Source organism: Oncorhynchus gorbuscha, linkage group LG22, assembly GCF_021184085.1.
Source record: "Oncorhynchus gorbuscha isolate QuinsamMale2020 ecotype Even-year linkage group LG22, OgorEven_v1.0, whole genome shotgun sequence".
Lineage (NCBI taxonomy): Eukaryota > Metazoa > Chordata > Actinopteri > Salmoniformes > Salmonidae > Oncorhynchus > Oncorhynchus gorbuscha.
The window spans coordinates 34220279-34227312 of NC_060194.1; positions in this window are offsets into that span (position 1 = coordinate 34220279).

Here is a 7034-nt window from a genome sequence, read left to right on the forward strand (position 1 = left end):
GGGTTTTAACTTACCTCTGGGCAGGTGTCTAGGAGCCTTGCACTGGGCACACACTGAGCAGGAGGAAACATAAACCGCCACTTCCTTAGCTAAAGTGGGCTACCAGTACCTCCCATCAAGACAGTGCACCGTACGACCGATCCCAGGATGACCAGAGGAGGGTGACATGTGTGCCCAATAGATCAGTCGGTTGCGGACAGCAGCCGGAACGTACAGACGCCCAGCTAGACACTGAGGGGGAGTGGGCTCTGCATGTGACGCTCGCTCAATGTCCGCATCCAGCTGCCACACTACCGGCGCCACCAAATAAGAGGCTGAGAGTATGGAAGTGGGATCCATGGGCCGCTACTCTGTGTCATTCAGCCCGGGACAGTGCGTCTGCCTTCACGTTCTGGGAGCCTGGTCTGTAAGAGAGGGTAAACACAAAACGGGTGAAGAACATGGCCCACCTTGCCTGACGAGGATTCAGTCTCCTCGCCTCCCGGATGTACTCCAGATTGCGATGGTCAGTCCAGATGAGAAAATGTTGTTTAGCCCCCTCAAGCCAATGTCTCCACGCCTTCAAAGCCTTGACGACAGCCAACAGCTCCTGGTCCCCCACATCAGAGTTTCGCTCCACCGGGCTGAGCTTCTTCAAAAAGAAGGCACAGGGGCGGAGCTTCATTGGCGTACCCGAGCGCTGAGAGATCACAGCTCCTATCCCAGCCTCGGATGCGTCCACCTCCACTATGAACGGCAAAGAGGGATCCGGATGAGCCAACACAGGAGCCAAGGTAAACAGAGCCTTCAGGTGCCTAAAAGCCCTGTTCGCCTCAGCTGACCACTGCAAGCGCACCAGGCCCCCCTTTAGCAGTGAGGTAATGGGAGCAGCTACCTGACCAAAACCCTGGATAAACCTCTGGTAGTAGATGGCAAACCCTAAGAATCGCTGCACCTCGTTCACCGTGGTGGGAGTCGGCCAATTACGCATGGCTGCAATGCGGTCACTCTCCATCTCCACTTCGGACGTGGAAATATTATGCCCTAGGAAGGAGACGGACTGTTGAAAGAACAGGTATTTCTCAGCCTTGACGTACAGGCGACCAAGCACTTTGCGCACCATTGACACATGCTCGGCGCATGTAGCGGAGTATATCAGAATGTCATCGATATACACCACTTCACCCTGCCCGTGCAGGTCTCTGAAAATCTCATCTACAAAGGATTGGAAGAATGATGGAGCATTGTTCAACCCATAGGGCATGAAGAGGTACTCATAATGCCCTGAGGTGGTACTAAATGCCGTCTTCCACTCATCTCCCTTCCGGATACGCACCAGGTTGTACGCACTTCTGAGATCCAATTTAGTGAAGTAGCGCGCCCCGTGCATTGACTCAAACGACGTAACGGGTAACTGTACCGCACCTTGATTTGATTGGGACCTCGATAATCAATGCACAGGCGCAAATCTCCATCTTTCTTCTTCACAAAAAAAAAGTGGAGACAGGTGAAGTGGAGGACCGAATGTACCCCTGACGCAGGGATTCGGAGACATGTTTCCATAGCCACCATCTTCGCTTGCGACAGGTGATACACGTGACTCCTGGGAAGTGCAGCGTCTACCAGGAGATTTATCGCACAATCCTGCCTGCTGCCTCAATTCCCAGAGGAACCAACCCGGCACTGACCAGCAGTGTGACCTCTGTGACCACATATGGTGCACGAGCTGGAACCCCCTCCGGTCTCCCTGCGCACCGTCCCTCCCAGCTCCATGTGTATCGGAGAAGGGGTGCGGGAGGATGGAACAACCAGACCCCGATCTGGACGTCCGCGAGTAGCCAGCAGGTTGTCCAGTCGGATGGCCTGGTCCACGAGCTGGTCGAAGGTGAGGGTGGTGTCTCTACAGGCCAGCTCCCGACAAACGTCCTCGCGTAGACTACAGCGGTAATGGACGATCAGGGCCCTGTCCCTCCATCCAGCGCAGGCAGCCAGGGTCCTAAACTCCAGAGCAAACTCCTGGGCGCTCCTCGTCTCCTGCCTCATATGGTAGAGGCGCTCACCCGCCGCTCTGCCCTCGGGTGGGTGGTCGAATACTGCCTGGAAACGGCGGGTGAACTCCTCAATATGGTCCAACGCCACATCCTCTTCTCCACACACAGCACTGGCCCACTCCAGGACTTTCCCGGTGAGGCACGAGACAAGGGCGAAACTCTTCTCACGGTCTGATGGAGCTGGGTGGACCGTGGCAAGGTAAAGATTAGTTGGAGGAGGAAATTCTGGCAGTTGGCAGCACCGCCGTCGTACCCCTGTGGCATGGATAAATGGATCCCACTGGGTTCAGGCGGGATAGGGGCGCTCAGGATAGACCCCGGTTGTGCTGGTGGAGGCACTGGAAAAACTCCCAGAGGTCCATATTCTGTACAATGCGATCCATGGCGACGATCAGATGGTAAATGTTCTCCGTATGTTCATGGACGCGCTCCTCCACCTCCATGGCCGGGGTACCTTCTCCTGCTGACTTCATATATTTGGTCAGAGATTCTGTCATAGACGTGTGTACAGGTGGCAGGGAAGTTAGGCGCAGGAGAATCGAACTTGGTAAAATGGAGTAGTTTAATAACGTAAAAACATAGCTCCAAACCATGACAATAATCAAAACAAAGTGGGTACGAGGACCCGTCGCGCACTAATACAAACAACACGATAAATGAACAACAAACAATCTCTGACAAGGACATGAGGGGAAACAGAGGGTTAAATACACAACAGGTAATGAATGGGATTGGAATCAGGTGTGTAGGAAGACAAGTCAAAACCAATGGAAAATGGATCAATGATGGCAAGAAGACCAGTGACGTCGACCGCCGAGCACCGCCCGAACAAGGAGAGGCATCGACTTCAGCAAAAGTCGTGACAACATCAGTCATTACATTTACATTTACATTTAAGTCATTTAGCAGACGCTCTTATCCAGAGCGACTTACAAATTGGTGCATTCACCTTATGACATCCAGTGGAACAGCCACTTTACAATAGTGCATCTAAATATTTTAAGGGGGGTGAGAAGGATTACTTTATCCTATCCTAGGTATTCCTTAAAGAGGTGGGGTTTCAGTTGTCTCCGGAAGGTGGTGATTGACTCCGCTGTCCTGGCGTCATGAGGGAGTTTGTTCCACCATTGGGGAGCCAGAGCAGCGAACAGTTTTGACTGGGCTGAGCGGGAACTGTACTTCCTCAGTGGTAGGGAAGCGAGCAGGCCAGAGGTGGATGAACGCAGTGCCCTTATTTGGGTGTAGGGCCTGATCAGAGCCTGGAGGTACTAAGGTGCCGTTCCCCTCACAGCTCCGTAGGCAAGCACCATGGTCTTGTAGCGGATGCGAGCTTCAACTGGAAGCCAGTGGAGAGAGCGGAGGAGCGGGGTGGCGTGAGAGAACTTGGGAAGGTTGAACACTAGACGGGCTGCGGCGTTCTGGATGAGTTGTAGGGGTTTAATGGCACAGGCAGGGAGCCCAGCCAACAGCGAGTTGCAGTAATCCAGACGGGAGATGACAAGTGCCTGGATTAGGACCTGCGCCGCTTCCTGTGTGAGGCAGGGTCGTACTCTGCGGATGTTGTAGAGCATGAACCTACAGGAACGGGCCACCGCCTTGATGTTAGTTGAGAACGACAGGGTGTTGTCCAGGATCACGCCAAGGTTCTTAGCGCTCTGGGAGGAGGACACAATGGAGTTGTCAACCGTGATGGCGAGATCATGGAACGGGCAGTCCTTCCCCGGGAGGAAGAGCAGCTCCGTCTTGCCGAAGTTCAGCTTGAGGTGGTGATCCATCATCCACACTGATATGTCTGCCAGACATGCAGAGATGCGATTCGCCACCTGGTCATCAGAAGGGGGAAAGGAGAAGATTAATTGTGTGTCGTCTGCATAGCAATGATAGGAGAGACCATGTGAGGTTATGACAGAGCCAAGTGACTTGGTGTATAGCGAGAATAGGAGAGGGCCTAGAACAGAGCCCTGGGGGACACCAGTGGTGAGAGACAGATTCTCGCCACGCCAACTGGTAGGAGCGACCTGTCAGGTAGGACGCAATCCAAGCGTGGGCCGCGCCGGAGATGCCCAACTCGGAGAGGGTGGAGAGGAGGATCTGATGGTTCACAGTATCGAAGGCAGCCGATAGGTCTAGAAGGATGAGAGCAGAGGAGAGAGAGTTAGCTTTAGCGGTGCGGAGCGCCTCCGTGATACAGAGAAGAGCAGTCTCAGTTGAATGACTAGTCTTGAAACCTGACTGATTTGGATCAAGAAGGTCATTCTGAGAGAGATAGCGGGAGAGCTGACCAAGGACGGCACGTTCAAGAGTTTTGGAGAGAAAAGAAACAAGGGATACTGGTCTGTAGTTGTTGACATCGGAGGGATCGAGTGTAGGTTTTTTCAGAAGGGGTGCAACTCTCGCTCTCTTGAAGACGGAAGGGACGTAGCCAGCGGTCAGGGATAAGTTGATGAGCGAGGTGAGGTAAGGGAGAAGGTCTCCGGAAATGGTCTGGAGAAGAGAGGAGGAGATAGGGTCGAGCGGGCAGGTTGTTGGGCGGCCGGCCGTCACAAGACGCGAGATTTCATCTGGAGAGAGAGGGGAGAAAGAGGTCAGAGCACAGGGTAGGGCAGTGTGAGCAGAACCAGCGGTGTCGTTTGACTTAGCAAACGAGGATCGGATGTCGTCGACCTTCTTTTCAAAATGGTTGACGAAGTCATCTGCAGAGAGGGAGGAGGGGGGGGGGATTCAGGAGGAAGGAGAAGGTGGCAAAGAGCTTCCTAGGGTTAGAGGCAGATGCTTGGAATTTAGAGTGGTAGAAAGTGGCTTTAGCAGCAGAGACAGATGAGGAAAATGTAGAGAGGAGGGAGTGAAAGGATGCCAGGTCCGCAGGGAGGCGAGTTTTCCTCCATTTCCGCTCGGCTGCCCGGAGCCCTGTTCTGTGAGCTCGCAATGAGTCGTCAAGCCACGGAGCGGGAGGGGAGGACCGAGCCGGCCTGGAAGATAGGGGACATAGAGAGTCAAAGGATGCAGAAAGGGAGGAGAGGAGGGTTGAGGAGGCAGAATCAGGAGATAGGTTGGAGAAGGTTTGAGCAGAGGGAAGAGATGATAGGATGGAAGAGGAGAGAGTAGCGGGGGAGAGAGAGCGAAGGTTGGGACGGCGCGATACCATCCGAGTAGGGGCAGTGTGGGAAGTGTTGGATGAGAGCGAGAGGGAAAAGCATACAAGGTAGTGGTCGGAGACTTGGAGGGGAGTTGCAATGAGGTTAGTGGAAGAACAGCATCTAGTAAAGATGAGGTCGAGCGTATTGCCTGCCTTGTGAGTAGGGGGGGAAGGTGAGAGGGTGAGGTCAAAAGAGGAGAGGAGTGGAAAGAAGGAGGCAGAGAGGAATGAGTCAAAGGTAGACGTGGGGAGGTTAAAGTCGCCCAGAACTGTGAGAGGTGAGCCGTCCTCAGGAAAGGAGCTTATCAAGGCATCAAGCTCATTGATGAACTCTCCGAGGGGACCTGGAGGGCGATAAATGATAAGGATGTTAAGCTTGAAAGGGCTGGTAACTGTGACAGCATGAAATTCAAAGGAGGCGATAGACAGATGGGTAAGGGGAGAAAGATTAATTATTATTAATTATTTAAATCATTAGATAGCATTGTTTTCTCTCACGTTCTGTGCACTTCTCATGTCTGTTCATCTGCATCTATTCATTATTAAACTTACCTTCTGCACCTTCTTCCTGACTCCCGGCATATTACGTTACAACATTTGGCAGCCATTACAGCTATGAATCATGTTGAATAAGATTCTACCAATTTATCCATTGTTTTTGTTAAAATTGGTCAAGCTCTGTAAATTAAGTTGGGAATAACTGATGGACCACAATATTCAAACCTTGTTTCTGATCAGTCAGGACTGAGACTGTACCACTCAGGAACACTCAACACCTATTGGAAAGCCATTTTTGTGTGTCTTTGGCATAAATTCTTTTGTAAATGTCCAGATGAAAAATAAAACTTTATCCCAGGGTTAGGTTTTCAGAAGACTGTGGCAAGTTTTCCTCAAACTTTTTACCTGGAAATTGGTCCTTTCATATTTATTTTGATCCTTACAAACTCCTAGTTCCTGTTGGTGACAAGCATACCCATAACATGATGATAATCTCGCGCTCTCATTGAGGTGCATGGACTGAGTCTGAGATTAGAGTTTCATAAAATAGACCGATCATTTAATGAGATTAATTTAACGAAGTGCAGTAGGCACACACGGAAGTTCCATTCACTGGGTTTAGTTCCATTTGGCTTCCAATGCTCAAACACTTGAGATACTGTATAATACTGTCTTCTACATTCGCCAACATTTCAATGTGTTAATAGGGATTCCATGCATTCACTATGTCCCTCACTATGTCACTCCTGTATTCAAATTAAACTAAAGTTTATGAGAATCATTGTCAAAATGTCAAGGCCTATGTGTGGTATAAACCATCATTATATTAAGCAATAAGGCCAGAGGAGGTGTGGTATATGGCCAATATACCATGGCTAAGGGATGTTCTTATGCCCAACGCAGCACAGAGTGCCTGGATACAGCCCTTAGCTATGGTATATTGGCCATATACCACAAACCCCTGAGGTAGCTTTTGACAAACTGGTTACAAATGTAATTAGAACAGTAAAAATACGTGTTTTGTCATACCGTGGTATACGGTATCATATACCACGGCTTTCAGCTAATCAGCATTCAGGGCTCGAACCACCCAGTTTATAATAGCAAATAAACGGTTTATTACAAAAAGCTGTAACCATATCATGATGAAACATTACTTTGTACATTATCTAATATGGTTAATGTGCAGTTGTGGGTCTAGTTATGAAACCAATCAAATAGGTATTTTGATTAGTTGGCACAAGCACCAAAATTGGACACAATAGCCATTGTTGGCACCATCTTTGTGAGAAATCATTAAATATTTACCCCTGCAGGTGTCAGTATGGCCATGCAGTTCAGTGGTCTACGGGCGTAGTGTGGACTGACCC